The sequence below is a fragment of the Megalops cyprinoides genome, chromosome 3 (genome assembly GCF_013368585.1).
Source record: "Megalops cyprinoides isolate fMegCyp1 chromosome 3, fMegCyp1.pri, whole genome shotgun sequence".
NCBI classification, from domain to species: domain Eukaryota; kingdom Metazoa; phylum Chordata; class Actinopteri; order Elopiformes; family Megalopidae; genus Megalops; species Megalops cyprinoides.
In genome coordinates this window covers 22,490,427-22,506,641 of record NC_050585.1, presented here as the reverse complement: position 1 = coordinate 22,506,641, position 16,215 = coordinate 22,490,427, and the positions used below count along the sequence as shown (strand labels likewise).

The following is a 16,215-nucleotide window of genomic DNA, read 5'->3' as shown; positions in this document are numbered from 1 at the left end:
CTTTTCAACTATTCTTTTGTGCTTTTGGATGTGTGCATTGGGTCATTGTCCTGCTGAAAACTGGCCTCTACCTCAGTCCAGACTGAAAATTAATCAGAACAAATGTTCTGTTCCTGTTGGAAAGCATTCAGTAGCACCAGCTGTCTAACACAGACACTTCTAAAGATTGTTTAATCACTCTACTGACCCGAGTGACCTCATTGGTTTTTCACTGTTTTGGTAAATAAAGATATGATGCTCCAGCAAAATGCTGTTATGCTTACAGTGTGTGTGTGTGCGCGCGCGCGTGTGTGTATGGTTGGTGGAGCCACTGGAATTATTTTACTGCATTTGGCATTTGACCAGCCAGGGTGGCATACACAGAATTAGAGAACACAATTCAGAGAACTGGGCTGCATTTGTAGGCCAAATTCCTCTCAGTATGCAACACTGAAAAATAATGGTATACAGTTATAGCATCGATGATTGACACAGACCGTCTACATATTTATAATTAGAGACGGCACTCTACACTAGCTTAGCACTTAACTTTGTTTCTTACTGACCTCTTATAATACTTCGCGATAACTACTCCTAGCATAGTCATGCATTTATTTGGAAGTCCTTGAGATGACTTCTTCAATTCCATAAGAATTCAGGAGCAAATATGGATTATAAAAGTGAATTTCATCATTTTCAATTTTGCAATGAAATTTTGCATAAGAAGCCAATTAATAGAGTCCATAAGGAAGATTTAAAATGTCAAAATGTACTTTATTTGTATCACAATTTGACATTATACTCTGGCTGCCTATGTGGTCTATTAAAAAAATCTCTATTAAAGTCTAATTAGTCAAAATCTCAGGTTGTGGAAATCGTTTGTGTGAAAAGGGGTTGGGGGGCTAAATACTTTTTCAAGGCAATGTATGTTTTTAAGTATTTATGTTAAATCCATGTGTTAAAGGCATGAACAACTATGACCCCTGTTTTCTGGAATAGAATTAATCAGAATTTGCTCTGTGAAATGCTATTAAAATTAACTGATAATATTTAAAAATTAAAAGTATGAATTAAAAACTATCAATAATCAATATGTAACCTTTTCTTCTTGTGTGATAGTCCGCTGCACATACAACATACCGTAAAACTTCCAATAAAAGCCGAGGAGTTTATTTCCTTTACTTACTTAACTTTACCGGCGTTTATTGGAGACTCGGCGATGATAAGAGACCTGCGTTTATTACACCTAAAGCCCTCAGGCTTCTGCAAGTTATTGGTAGCTGAACTGACCAGGAAAATTCACCATGTTTTTGTTCCCCCCAAGTAGCGTACTCATGAAATATACAGCGCTCTTTGGTAGCAACTCAAACGGGGATCACTAATAAAGTAAGTTAAACATTGTCATTGCATGTGGGAGAGCACAGTCTGTAAGAACAGCAGTAGCACTGTGAATTTAGGCTACCATGATCCGAAAAACAGCTTGTTTTGTTCGTTTATGTTTAATCTAATTCGTGAACAGATGAACACGCATAAGGCAAATTGAATTCACTAAAACAACCTCATTTAGCCTACCGTAAAAAATGTATTTGTTTGTGATATTTCGTTTTTTAGCCACAGAAAATAAATAGGACTAAGCATTTTAAGCCACTGCTCTTTCGTCTTATAGTCATGAAAAATAAACATAATTTTCTCTGAGGCAGGCTGTTATTTCACTGAAAGGTCGCGCATACCAGCGATTAGAGACCTGCGTTTATTGGAGACTCGGCTATTATTGGAAGTTTTACGGTATATTGGATCATTAAAAAGTCACTGAGGGTCTTGACATTTGACCGTTATCGCAGGCATACACAGTCCATCGAGACTGATGTCTATCCATTTTTTTAAAAAATTAAAACGCTGTAGAATTGGATTAAGCGGTCAGTTTAGACTATTTAACTGAGATATTCCCACTCCTAATATTCCAATACCATTGTGCCGAATGGACCTTAGTGTTTAAAAGTAAACGATGAGATGTATTCCCCTCCCCCCCAGGTATGGGCGGCGTCCAAGGCCAAGGCTTACGCCTGTAAGAAGTGACCGTTTACAATGATCAAGAGCTGAGTGATAAGGTAGCCTATAGAAAAAAAACTGTTCACTCGTGTTTCAGCGGGAGTGAAATTTCGCTACGTAGCCTACACGTTAAGAGCAGACAAAAACAGATAGTTAAAAACGAAATAAAACAAGTTGACTTTTCGGACACTGAAGCGACACTGGCAAAAGCTCATTGCACAAATCCTGGACCTGTTAGGAAGATAGGTATTTGTCACCTGATTTCGGAGGGCATATTTTTGTCCGGCGCATGGTTTGCCAGGAGACTGATCGCCAGTGGTGATTTTGCTGTATGGGAACGAAGGTGTTTATTTGCGGAAAACCGTAAGTACGAACTATTTATATCTGTATAACAAGGTGGTCAATAATGTGCTGTGTGTACATAGCGTTTATAGTTCGTTGGCGTCTAACAATGAGCTTGGACGTTCTAGGCTAGTTTAGACTAGGAAACTCGGAGTGGGGCGTGCATAGCTAACCCGCTAACGTTGGCTACGAGCGGTTCAAAGAAACTGCGACTGAGGCCTAGAATAGTTTGGATTTGGAGGCGTCGGCCCACATTTAGTAAACACGTTTACCATTATTTGTATGACTTACAGTTTTCGACTTGTCCTCGGTTTGTAAGCATGCAATGAAATTTAAAAAAGGTTTAAGTAATAAAAAAAATACAATGGCAGGTGAAAAATGTGTAACTTGGCTGTAAGCAAAATAGGCCTACAGATCGACGGTTTCCGAGGGGCCAGTGTAGTGTTTAATGCTGATAGTTATATTACGTTTTCAACGTATAGTGTGACTCATTACCCCTGTGTAAATAAAAACAAGAAATAATTTGGAATGTGAATTGGGTTTAACTGCAGCTAGTCCTTCTCGACAAAATGTCGGTTGGCGGGCTGTTTTTTTTTTTTTCTGGAGGGAAAGCTGGAGCCGGGACGACGCCACTCAGAGGTGTTAATAGAGCTGATCTTGCCGCGCCAGACATAATGCCATTTACACTAGCGTTATCTCTTTGAAGAAGAGTTTTGTGAAGGTGGCGTTTTCTCGCTTCTTAACTTTCACCTCCCGCCGTGTGTACCTTAAGGGCCATGGTTTCATTTTTCGTCAATTAAATATGATTAAAGCGCAGAGGGCGCCCTCACTGCATTTTTTTTTATGTCGTTTGCGAATATCGACAGTTCATCGAGGTGTTGGACCCAATGTGTAATGTAATAACATAGCCTACATGAAGTGCATGTAAATGTCACTGGACCTTGATTGCTTTAAGGTTAGACCGTGCAACCGTAAACGCCACAGGTTTGTAAATGCGAGTTCGTGCCTCACTTTGAAGCGGTTCACTTTAAGGAATAGTGACACGACGGTCCACTGCATTCGTGCGTTGAGTAAAGCTGTACATGGTGTTCCTATATCAGTTTTCAGAAATGTGTCGGTCAGAATGTTTCAGTTTTGTACTTAGTAAAGGGTAGTGGAAAATATAGCCGCACCGTCACCTCGACACGCGTTTCTTAATCCGTGCGGTCTGTACCTTCTCTGATGCCGTAGACACCTGCGTCAGCCCAGTCAGATGTGTCAAATGTGAACTGGAGCGATTGGTGGACATGGTTTCTTGTGTGCATGCCGATGCATTGTGGGATAGTTATCGAAATTAAAACGTGATTAAAAGTTACCAATCGATGTTGAAATGTGCACTACTAACATGTAATGAGGGCTCTACCGTGTGTACATTTCGGATGTCGTTACGAATTAGACCCCGTATGTATCGTCCCCGTCCCCGTACGTTGTATGGCCGAGATCGGCGCCCCCGACTCAAGCGGTGGCTCAGCATCGCTTCTCGGCCTTTTGGCTAAGATCAAGTGTAGTATCTGTTCTTATCAGTTTAATATCTGATACGTCCCCTATCTGGGGACCATATATTAAATTGATTTTTGGAACAGGGAGATGGAATAGGGGCTTGCTCCGTCCACTCCACGCATCGACCTGGTATTGCAGTACCTCCAGGAACGGTGCACTCCCCACCTGGGGAAATGTCGTGGTTAAAAAAGTAGAGAATGTGTTTATCCACGTGTGTGCTGAAGGTATGATCGGCGCTACCTAGGTTTACAGTATTTCGTTTCTTCTGTGACGCATCGTTTGTATAAAAGAGACTGCAGTTTTTTGATGTGCTTCACTTACAGAAAACTTCCGTTTGCTTCTACCATTTTTTTAGTTTTAGTGACATACAGGGTAGTGTAGTGTAAACGATCTAATACTCCTCTCATGTTTTGGATGTGTTAGTGCAATGTATTTCTTTATCCCATGTGTCTGTTGTGATTAACACCACTAGAGGGAGCCTGGAATACCAGCACCAGCCCTGGATAGGATTTTCTTCCTTATGATGGTGATGGTTATAGAATGACCCCCCTCCAGGGAGTGCTGTTGAATCTGAACGTTGCCTGTCTTGACACAGTGAGATGTGTGACTGGTATTCCTTTGTAAAATACACCAGAGTGATATTTTCTTTCTCACACCTGCATTAAAAGGTAGTTATACCTTTTATATTTATTCATTTGTCAGGTGCTTTTATCAAAAGTGGCTTGCAAGTGAGAAAATTGCCGGTCCTATCGACGAGGATGGGATTCGAACCCACGCGTGCAGAGCACAATGGATTAGCAGTCCATCGCCTTAACCACTCGGCCACCTCGTCACTTTTACTCTTGAACCCATTTCAGTTTGCAGCACCTAGAATTCTGTCTTACAGAGACTGAAATTGACTCATTTTATTTCGCCCCCTGCTCCTATGCACAAGGTCACCGGTCTGTAGGCAGACGCGTGTGTGTGTGTAGTTTCCCTCTGACCGCCTTAATCTCCATATCGTCTGCTTTGTCTCTGCTGTTTTTGTCACCCTCTTGGTTAGTTAGTAATTGAAAGGGAGACCTGGCTCAAGTAACTTAGCTGGGTGAATAAAGGGGAAGAAACCTCATCTCCCCAGACGCTTAAAAGCATCAGAGCTACAGTGTGTCTTCAGGTTTCCCATTCAGTGGAATACACGGGTGGACAATGAAAACATTTAACAGTTCCTGGTTGTATGCCTGAATCTGTATGATAAAAGCGTGCTTCTTTGACAGGGACACCAGTAGCCTGTGGCTGCTATGCTGGGCCAGCACGGCCACTCCTGGTGGAAGATCATTGAATGTTTCCATGTTTGTTCTTTGCAGGGAGCAGCGCCTGGAGCAGGGAGGGGTTTTCAGGCCCTGGAGAGCAGTGTGAGGTGAGTGGCAGCAGAGAGTCGGGGACCGTGGGCTTAGCTTTGATATATGCAGCCAGAATGTGTAAATCACTCACACCACACAGCACGTGGGCTTTGAAACCCCTCATTGGGAAGTTCCTCTGCACCCAGGGCCCAGAGGAGGAGTGATACCAGGTCGATGCATGGAGAGGACGCAGCGGGAGCCAGAACAGATACGGCTCTTGATCTTAGCTAAAAGACTGAGAAGTAAAAGCTGTTCCTTCGAGGAACAGACACTCTTCCTTTATTCTGTGAGTCAGTGCAGATCAGCGTTTGGCTCAGCTGAGTGGAAATGGAGAGGGCCCTGCTGTCAGGTTATGACATATTTCCATATTTTTCATTGTTCTTCCAGTGTTTGGCTGGATCTCCTTGGGTGTGATTGCATCGGGGATTCCGAGAAGAACACAGGTACGTCTGTTATCCCGGAAAACAGCTTTATCGCCACTGTCACTGTCATTTCATGTGTACGTTTGCACTTGTGGAACATTTTTATTTTTCAGTGCAGATTCACATAAGTTGCAACATAACCATAACCCAGTTCTTCTGACTCCCAAATTGGAAAAATTCTAGCTAACGGTGATATAACGTTAGAAAATATAGCAAATGCAGCGGTGAGAACTATGAGAAGCTTAATGCGTGAGTTATTTAAATACTGAAATCCTGTGTTTCTGGGTGTGATTAAAATATTCAGTGCATCAGATACATTTACATTTATTCACTTGGCAGACGCTTTTATCCAAAGCGACTTACATAGGTTACCGTTCTTTACAATGTTTACAACCATTTATACAGCTGGATACTGAGGCAATTGTGGGTTAAGTACCTTGCCCAAGGGTACAGCAGCAGTGCCCCAGTGGGAATCGAACTGGCAACCTTTCGGTTACGAGTCTTGCTCTTTAACCACTATGCTACACTGCCGCCCCAGTCTTCTGTTTTTTCCATGTCGTGCTTGCTGAGTCAGCTGAGCAGTGCGATTGCACTGATGCGTCCACGGATAAAGCGAGTTAATTCATCTCAAAAATTAAAGTATGCGAATATTTATCCTGGGAAATTATATCATAGTATTTATTCTTAAAATTTAATTTCAAAATAAGAGAGTTCACATTTATGTGCTTGTATTTCTGAGTACCACAAAGCATGCCCACATTTGCTGCTGTTTTGCCTACCAAGGAAGACAACAGGCTATCATGTCTGCACGTACAGAATACCATTTTTGGGTATACGTCTGCTGCAGTTCTATATGTACTAAACCAGTTTTACTAAAGGATATTAGCTCAGATATTAACAACCTCCATGCCTTGCTAACTTGTACAACTAACTGAGCTGCTAGCACTGGGCAGAAGGTCTGTTTATTATGACGTCATGACCAAATTCTAGAAGAGCAGGTGTGCATGAGCTGAAAGAAGTCACTGCTGGGGGGGGGGGGGTAGTTGAAAATATTTTAGAGCTTATGTGTGAAAGGGTTAAATGCATGATTGTGAACGGGGGCAGAGGAGACAAGGTCACTCTTAGGTGGGCGGTTCAGTGTGTACACAACCACATTCATTTGTTCGCCATTTCACTGGAGTGATCGATGTTGAGTTGAGACTCCACAGAGGACTCATTGGGGTAGATCCTGTTACTTCAGAGATGAGTCCTCATGGCTCTTTCAATGGAGTGTATGGAATGGGCTAATTTGACTATTTTGGTAGCAGATATTTTCAGCCATACAATGACATTTCTAATCCAAAGCTAATTCACACAGCTCTTAAAGAAAATTTAAAATATTATATCTGTTGTTCATGAACTATTCATAAGATGCGTGCAATTGTTGTCAAGATGTAATTGATTCGTATTTTAATTTGTCATTGTACTCTGGCTGCTTATATGAACGATATATATTTGTATTTATGTAGCGACTGCTTATCAAAATCAGAATTTATTTACCAAGCATGCTTCTACACATAGAAGGGATATGACTCTGTTCCAGTATCTTTTGTAATGTTTGTGTACAGCATCAAATCTGTCAGCAACACGCATCAAACAACAGTATTGCAGGACATACATGCAATATTTATAGAATGAATGAGGTATATATGAGCAGCTATTGCACAATGAACATGAGTTAAAGTGTGCCTGAATGCAGGCTTTTGAAGATCTCAGTGAAGCCAGGGACGAGTAGATCAGCGCAGACCTTGAGACAGGAGAGGGAGACTCTGTCTGGGCCTGGTGCTTTCTTGATCTTTTGTCTCTGCAAGAGTCTGCAAATGTCTTCTTCACAAATCCTGAGTGTAGGCTGGGGGGCATGGAGGGTGGGGGGTATTGTTGTAAGTGCAGGGTGAGAATTGGTCCAGGTGGGGGTTGGGGGGGGGGGGGCATAGTTGTTAGTGCCATGTGTGAGTTGGAGCGAGCAAGGGGTGTAGCTATTGTCTTTTCAGACTGGCCGCAGAACACATTTAGGTCTTCAGACAGCTGACAATTCTCCATGGTGTGGGGGTGAATGTCTTTAGTTGGTGAAGTCCTTAAGGCCTTTGTACAGTAACGCTGCGTAGTTGAATGAAAACAACCTGTTTTTCGGAGTAGTCTCTTTTGGCTGCCCTGATTTTCTTTTGTCAATGTGTTCTTTGCCTGGTTATACGTGGTCCTGTCCTCGCTGCTGTAGGCATCCTCCTTCGACCGACGAAGCTGTCCGAGTTTGGCGGTGAGCCACGGTTTGTCTTTGTTGTATGTGATATGAGCCCTTGTGGGGATGTCCTGACAGACACTGACATGATGTCACATTATCAGTAAGCTCATCCAGATCAGTGGCTGCTAGTTCAAAGACGCTACAGTCAGTGCAGTCAAAGTAGGCCTGTAGAGGGTGCTTAGCCTCGCTGGTCCATTTTTCACCGTGTTCACCACAGGTTTAGCAAATTTTAGTTTCTGCCTGTATGTCAGGATAAGATGAACCAGGCAGTGAGTCCTGGAACTTTGTGCAGGACAGAGTGACAGGCTTCCTTTAACATGGTGTGACAGTGGTCTAGTGTGTTGCTGTCCCTGGTGGGACTCTTAATGTGTTGTCTGTATCTCGGCAGTTCTTGACTGAGGTTTGCTCTGTTAAAATCCTCCAAAACAAGATGCACGGTGTCTGGGTGTTTTTGCTCTACAATGATTATCTGGTCGACCAAGAGCTGTTGTGCGTCACTCATACAGGCTTGACATGGAATGTAAACACTGACCAGTATTAAGGAAGCAAACTCTCGTAGTGAATACAAGAATTTGCGGTTTATGAACAACGTTTCCAAGTCTGGGCAGCATGACTTCATTAACACTGTGACATCAGTAGACCAACCTTGATTTAACATAGAGGCAGATTCAGCCACCTCTCTTCTATAGAGTATGGTCTGGTGGTATGGTATGAGAAAATTGCAGGTCCTATCGACGAGGATGGGATTCGAACCCACGCGTGCAGAGCACAATGGATTAGCAGTCCATCGCCTTAACCACTCGGCCACCTCGTCACTTTTACTCATAAACCCATTTCAGTTTGCAGCGCCTAGAATTCCGTCTTACAGAGACTGAATTTGACTCATTTTATTTCGCCCCCTGCTCCTATGCACAAGGTCACCGGTCTGTAGGCAGACGCGTGTGTGTGTGTAGTTTCCCTCTGACCGCCTTAATCTCCATATCGTCTGCTTTGTCTCTGCTGTTTTTGTCACCCTCTTGGTTAGTTAGTAATTGAAAGGGAGACCTGGCTCAAGTAACTTAGCTGGGTGAATAAAGGAGAAGAAACCTCATCTCCCCAGACGCTTAAAAGCATCAGAGCTACAGGGTGTCTTCAGGTTTCCCACTCAGTGGAATACATGGGTGGACAATGAAAACATTTAACAGTTCCTGGTTGTATGCCTGAATCTGTATGATAAAAGCGTGCTTCTTTGACATGTGTTTTAGCAGCAGTGAGATTTTTAAGATTAAAGAAAAACAGATAGCAAAAAGCTGGCAAAAGCTCATTGCGAAAATCCTGAATGTGTTAGGAAGATCCAGGTATTTGTCACCTGACTTGGGAGGGCATATATATATATATATATATATATATATATATATATATATATATATATATATATATATATATATATATATATATGGCAGGCGCACGGTTGTCAGGAGACTGATCGCCAGCGGAGATTTTTCAGTATGGAATCGACGGTGTTTCTTTTCAGAAAAACGTAAGTACAAACTATTTTTACAATATCTTGGTGGACTGTAATGTGCTGTTTGTACGTAAGGTGTATGGTTCGTTGGTACCGAACAGTGAGCTTGGATTTTCAAGTAGTTTAGACTAGCAAGCTCTGAGTCAGGCGTGGATAGCTAACCCGCTAGCGTTGGCTACGGGCGTTTCAGAGAAACTGAGACTGTGGCCTACACGCACTTTTATTTGGAGGCGTCGGCCTATATTTAGTAAACACTTTTAGCATTATTTATATGACTTGCACTTTGAAAGTTGTCGCTAGGTCGTAAGCAGGTGTCAAATCTTAAAAACGTATAAAAATTAAAATTAGAATCGCGGGCGGAGAATGCGTATCTTGGCTCAAGATGCAAATCTACGTTTTCCGAGGGGCTGCCTAGGTAGTATAGCTAACTGGAGTGTTGTAGCCGAAATGATGCCGCTCACAGAGGCATTGAGGTGGCTGGGATCGCCGCGCCAGACTTAATGCCATCTACACTAACGTTATATATTTTAATACGAGTTTTATGAAGCTGGCGTTTTCTGCTGGACGGGATGGATTGGACTAAGATAAGGCAGCGTCCTAACTTCCACCTCCCGCCTTGGGTAACTGAAGGGCCGTTTAGGCGGTTAGACACGAAGTAGGTTGCACACAACTCAAGGTGTTAGTTTCATTCTTCGTCAGTTAAATTGTGATTTTAAATTCTCTGCATTTGTTTTAACAACGTTATTTGCGAATATCAACAGTTCAGCGAGGTGTTGGACCCAATAACTAATGTAGTAACAGGTCTACGTGAAAGTTAGATCGCATTACAATTCAGCCGGGCTCATCCAAGCAGTGTAAATTGGGCTGACACTTGCTTATTTGACTTGGATACACTTATGTTCTATTGTGCTGGACGTCGCTCTAAGAGCATGCCATACAAGTAAACTGGTTTGTGTAACATCAGCCTCACCAAGTTTAAAAAAGTGGATTAAGCACAATTGTTGGTTATACAATTGGATTAAGTGCCATCAAAGCACATTCAACTTAAAACTATCACCATACAACAAGTTTGGACCGTGCAGCTGTAGGCGCCATAGGTTGATAAATTCGGGTAAACGCTTCTATGTAAAGCGATTCACATTAAGGAACAGTGACACGACGATTCACTGTATTTCTGTGTGGCGTGAAGCTGTGCATGTCGAGTGCAGGGACCTAATACGCTTCCTTGTCTGCTTTTGCGCATACTTGAGAGAGAACTAGTTTCCGTGGTTGTAGCAAGTGAGCAAGTGTAGCTATGTCGCATTCGGATATTTGTTATCAACTCGATTTTAACGCATAGGCTTTTTGTATTATGATGCCAGGAGTGCGTCCCCTCACACGAGCAGTAGCCCTATTCTAACGCAACAAAATGACTCTGTTGGTGTGCTTGTTACAACATTCTTTAGAAATTGTATGAACTGTGTTAGGGCACTCAGGCTAAATGTAAGCTACGCTGGCAAATGGTGCATACGTGTATTGTCGGTAGTGTTGAGGAATGAGTTCCTGGTTACTGCAGCCCCCGGTATCATCTTGAGTGACCCGTCAGTTATAAGGCAGAACTAGCTGTCTTACTGATTTGACTCCCAGAATGCCTGTAGTAGATACAAAATTCGATACCTATATATTAATACCTATATATGTGTTCCAGTGTCACTACAGAATTGTATCCGTCAGAATGTTTGTCATGTGTTCAGTTGAGGGCAGTGAACGATCAGCTCGACACGCGTTTTGTCAAACCGTGCTGTGTGTATCTTCTCTGATGCCGTAGACACCTGCGTCAGCCCAGTCAGCTGTGTCAAATGTGAACTGGAGCGATTGGTGGACATGGTTTCTTGTGTGCATGCCGATGCATTGTGGGATAGTTATCGAAATTAAAACGTGATTAAAAGTTACCAATCGATGTTGAAATGTGCACTACTAACATGTAATGAGGGCTCTACCGTGTGTACATTTCGGATGTCGTTACGAATTAGACCCCGTATGTATCGTCCCCGTCCCCGTACGTTGTATGGCTGAGATCGGCGCCCCCGACTCAAGCGGTGGCTCAGCATCGCTTCTCGGCCTTTTGGCTAAGATCAAGTGTAGTATCTGTTCTTATCAGTTTAATATCTGATACGTCCCCTATCTGGGGACCATATATTAAATTGATTTTTGGAACAGGGAGATGGAATAGGGGCTTGCTCCGTCCACTCCACGCATCGACCTGGTATTGCAGTACCTCCAGGAACGGTGCACTCCCCACCCGGGGAAATGTCGTGGTTAAAAAAGTAGAAAATGGCTGTTTTTGAAACCGCTCACCGTATATTGTGTACTTCATATTACACAAGTATTTACTGTGTATTGCAAGCTGTTTTTGAGTGCAGTACCCAGTATGCGACCATTAATGATTGCATTTGTAGTATGTTATATTGTCGCGTGAAATCATTGCGAGTTTAGAAACGTCCAGATTTAGATTTCCTCGTGGTATTTTCCAGTTAGACGCCACTTGCATTATCACGAGTGAAAAGTATTGACGAGTTGAAGTATTTTCAGGTTTTTTCTTTTTTCAATGTCTTACCCTTCGGTGGTATGGGTACATAATGTGTGGAAGAGGAGAATGGCTGCATAAAAAAAAAAACAGTTTGGCCGTGATATTTGAGTATGAATACAATGTAAGTAGGCCAGACTACGCTGCTAGCTTGCAAGCTTAACTTTTTTATGGTGTTATACCAGGCTATATGTCGTCAGATAAGTAATAAGGTCAAAATGTGTACGGTAATTCACGAATAATTATTAATAAAAATGTTTTTATTATGAATAAAAAGATTTTCTGTGGGAACAATTGATAGTTTAATTACAGATGTCGCACAGTTTTAGATTTCAGTCATTTACACATCATAAGTCAATTATAAGTGACTACATACGTTATGAGTATATTATATACAAACATATTCAAATATATGGTTAAGTTTAATTATATGTATATATTTATAATACAATAAATACAATAGCTATTTACACAAATATATACATTATATATATGTATATATATATACACACACACACACAAATACATGGATCTAGATAAATAAATTACATTTACGTAGTTAACAATGTTTTGGCCCTCTTACAGGCTGCGATTAGAGGGCAGCATTTGGGGTTAAATCCCAACACCCCTGTTGTTCGCCTCTACATTGGAGAGGGGGACCTGAAGAAAGATTTCTGCCTGTCAAGGCAAACCGGGAATGTCTTGGTCCACTCTCTGGGGTGTGAAAAGGAGCATGGATGGGGGAAAGCCCTGGAGGTTGGAGTCTATTTATAGGCTACTGACTGGCCAGTGCCACTTGTTATCGCATTGTGTCAGAGGCTTTTGGGGTCCACTGTTGATAATTGTAAAATGCTGATGATTGAACTGTGTTTTTATATTTTGCTTTATTCCCAATAAATTAAATATAAAAAAAATCTGTTCTTAGTTTAATATCTGATACGTCCCCTATCTGGGGACAATATATTAAATTGATTTTTGGAACAGGGGGATGGAATAGGGGCTTGCTCCGTCCACTCCACGCATCGACATGGTATTGCAGTACCTCCAGGAACGGTGCACTCCCCACCCGGGGAAATGCCGTGGTTAAAAAAGTAGAGAATGTGTTTATCCACGTGTGTGCTGAAGGTATGATCGGCGCTACCTAGGTTTACAGTATTTCGTTTCTTCTGTGACGCATCGTTTGTATAAAAGAGACTGCAGTTTTTTGATGTGCTTCACTTACAGAAAACTTCCGTTTGCTTCTACCATTTTTTTTTTAGTTTTAGTGACATACAGGGTAGTGTAGTGTAAACGATCTAATACTCCTCTCATGTTTTGGATGTGTTAGTGCAATGTATTTCTTTATCCCATGTGTCTGTTGTGATTAACACCACTAGAGGGAGCCTGGAATACCAGCACCAGCCCTGGATAGGATTTTCTTCCTTATGATGGTGATGGTTATAGAATGACCCCCCCTCCCCCTCCAGGGAGTGCTGTTGAATCTGAACGTTGCCCATCTTGACACAGTGAGATGTGTGACTGGTATTCCTTTGTAAAATACACCAGAGTGATATTTTCTTTCTCACACCTGCACTAAAAGGTACTTATACCTTTTATATTTATTCATTTATCAGGTGCTTTTATCAAAAGTGGCTTGCAAGTGAGAAAATTGCAGGCCCTATCGACGAGGATGGGATTCGAACCCACGCGTGCAGAGCACAATGGATTAGCAGTCCATCGCCTTAACCACTCGGCCACCTCGTCACTTTTACTCGTCAACCCATTTCAGTTTGCAGCACCTAGAATTCTGTCTTACAGAGACTGAAATTGACTCATTTTATTTCGCCCCCTGCTCCTATGCACAAGGTCACCGGTCTGTAGGCAGACGCGTGTGTGTGTGCAGTTTCCCTCTGACCACCTTAATCTCCATATCGTCTGCTTTGTCTCTGCTGTTTTTGTCACCCTCTTGGTTAGTTAGTAATTGAAAGGGAGACCTGGCTCAAGTAACTTAGCTGGGTGAATAAAGGAGAAGAAACCTCATCTCCCCAGAAGCTTAAAAGCATCAGAGCTACAGTGTGTCTTCAGGTTTCCCATTCAGTGGAATACATGGGTGGACAATGAAAACATTTAACAGTTCCTGGTTGTATGCCTGAATCTGTATGATAAAAGCGTGCTTCTTTGACAGGGACACCAGTAGCCTGTGGCTGTTATGCTGGGCCAGCACGGCCACTCCTGGTGGAAGATCATTGAATGTTTCCATGTTTGTTCTTTGCAGGGAGCAGCGCCTGGAGCAGGGAGGGGTTTTCAGGACCTGGAGAGCAGTGTGAGGTGAGTGGCAGCAGAGAGTCGGGGACCGTGGGCTTAGCTTTGATATATGCAGCCAGAATGTGTAAATCACTCACACCACACAGCACGTGGGCTTTGAAACCCCTCATTGGGAAGTTCCTCTGCACCCAGGGCCCAGAGGAGGAGTGATACCAGGTCGATGCATGGAGAGGACGCAGCGGGAGCCAGAACAGATACGGCTCTTGATCTTAGCTAAAAGACTGAGAAGTAAAAACTGTTCCTTCGAGGAACAGACACTCTTCCTTTATTCTGTGAGTCAGTGCAGATCAGCGTTTGGTTCGTGGAGGGGGCCATATCGTCAGGTTATGAAATACGTCCATATTTCTGATTGTTCTTCCAGTATTTGTAAAACTCCGATTTCCTCTCGTTGGATCCAGGACAGGACGCTGGACCTCTTTTGGTGTGATTGCTTCAGGGATTCCGAGAAGAACACAGGTACGCATGTTATCCAGGAAAACGGCTTAATCGCCACTGTCACCACTCATGTGTAAAGATGGTTGGAGAGGGCCAGTCTCCAAACATGGGGTTCCTATGCGATTTTGAAAGGGGGCCGAGGAGACATGGTCACTCTTAGGTAGACACTTCAGTGTGTATACAACTGGACCCATTTGTTCAGTTTCACTGCAGCGATTTAGTCTTGCCTCCGTAGAGGACGCCAGGGGCGGATCCTGTTACTTTAAAGATGAGTCCTATGACATTTAAGCAGTAATTTCTTCCCTCTTTAGGGCCAATGTGTTTTTCACATGGAATGTATGGAAAGGGTTAATTTTTACTATTTTAGTAGCAAATATTTTCAACCACACTGTAAAGGAATGGACGAGAGGGCGCCACTGAGGGCTCCTGGGTCAGGCCAAAAACTCAGAGTGCGAGTGAATAAGATGGACAAAAAGTAATTTTTATTTTTGGTTTAATGTTAAAACTAATCAGTAGGAGTCCATATTCAAAGTTCAAATAACACAAAAATAGTTTTAAGTAGAAAAAGAAAGAAAAAGGCAAACAAAAAAATAGTAATCTCTGAACGCAAATAACTACAAAACAAAGTACAAAATCTGCTAGGTCTCTCTTGAAAAGGCAGAGACCAATATTACAGCAGCAGTACTCACGGTCTAACATCCGACACTAGACTCCCTCCATGAGACTAGACAGACAGACATATCCCAGGTGACCAGCACCATTCACATAAAGGGGGGGGAACATAAAACAATCAATCAACACAAACAACAACATGACAAATCCTGATGCAGCATCATAACACCCTACAACATTTAAACAGCAGATTTTAGCCAAAGTACAATTCAACAAAATGACACATGAGGATTAAAACGGAGGCGGCTTGATCAGGGCCGTCTCTGTCACCCCTCATGGCCACAAGCAGGGTAAACTGGGCCAATCGTGGCCAGAACGAAATAAACACTACGCTGTTTCCCCACGGCACTCCTTTGCCACCGGAGCGACACTTGCCAACACTGAGGAGCAGCATTCAACACGGTATGACTATGCTACGTTGTTCTTTTTTTTTTTTTTTTAATGCACTCAAGTTTGCGCGCCTACTTAAGCACAATAAAAATGTTTTAAAGCATAATCACAAGATTGTCTAGCGTTTTCATTCACCGTTATAAAACGTAGATTTCGTGGGCGACAACATTAAGTCCGTCAATAGCGGCATCGCATTGACTTAAGCTTGATGGCTCTTATCGGCATCTGTCAGCGTGTGTGTGTTTGCGAGTGTCGCGGAGTTCACATAAAGGCAACTCGTGCCCAAGGAAGGCAGTGGACATGTGCGGTCTCTCCATGACCGTCACACACACAATGACATTTTGTATTAAAAGCTA

The 16,215-nt window shown here is 42.6% G+C and overlaps 6 non-coding genes across 6 annotated transcripts; 3 read left to right on the top strand and 3 right to left on the bottom strand.

Moving 5' to 3' along the window:
- Positions 1 to 3,881: 3,881 nt before the first annotated feature.
- LOC118775791 lies at positions 3,882 to 4,072 on the top strand. The gene has a single exon (XR_005004857.1). It is a non-coding gene; the product is annotated as a U2 spliceosomal RNA (small nuclear RNA).
- Positions 4,073 to 4,659: 587 nt separating this feature from the next.
- On the bottom strand, positions 4,660 to 4,741 carry trnas-gcu. The gene has a single exon. It is a non-coding gene; the product is annotated as a tRNA-Ser (tRNA).
- Positions 4,742 to 8,720: 3,979 nt separating this feature from the next.
- trnas-gcu lies at positions 8,721 to 8,802 on the bottom strand. Its single transcript has one exon. It is a non-coding gene; the product is annotated as a tRNA-Ser (tRNA).
- A 2,778-nt stretch (positions 8,803 to 11,580) lies between these two features.
- Positions 11,581 to 11,771, top strand: LOC118775790. Its single transcript, XR_005004856.1, has one exon. It is a non-coding gene; the product is annotated as a U2 spliceosomal RNA (small nuclear RNA).
- Positions 11,772 to 12,936: 1,165 nt separating this feature from the next.
- Positions 12,937 to 13,122, top strand: LOC118775796. The gene has a single exon (XR_005004861.1). It is a non-coding gene; the product is annotated as a U2 spliceosomal RNA (small nuclear RNA).
- A 597-nt stretch (positions 13,123 to 13,719) lies between these two features.
- trnas-gcu lies at positions 13,720 to 13,801 on the bottom strand. The gene has a single exon. It is a non-coding gene; the product is annotated as a tRNA-Ser (tRNA).
- Between the last annotated feature and the right edge of the window lie 2,414 nt (positions 13,802 to 16,215).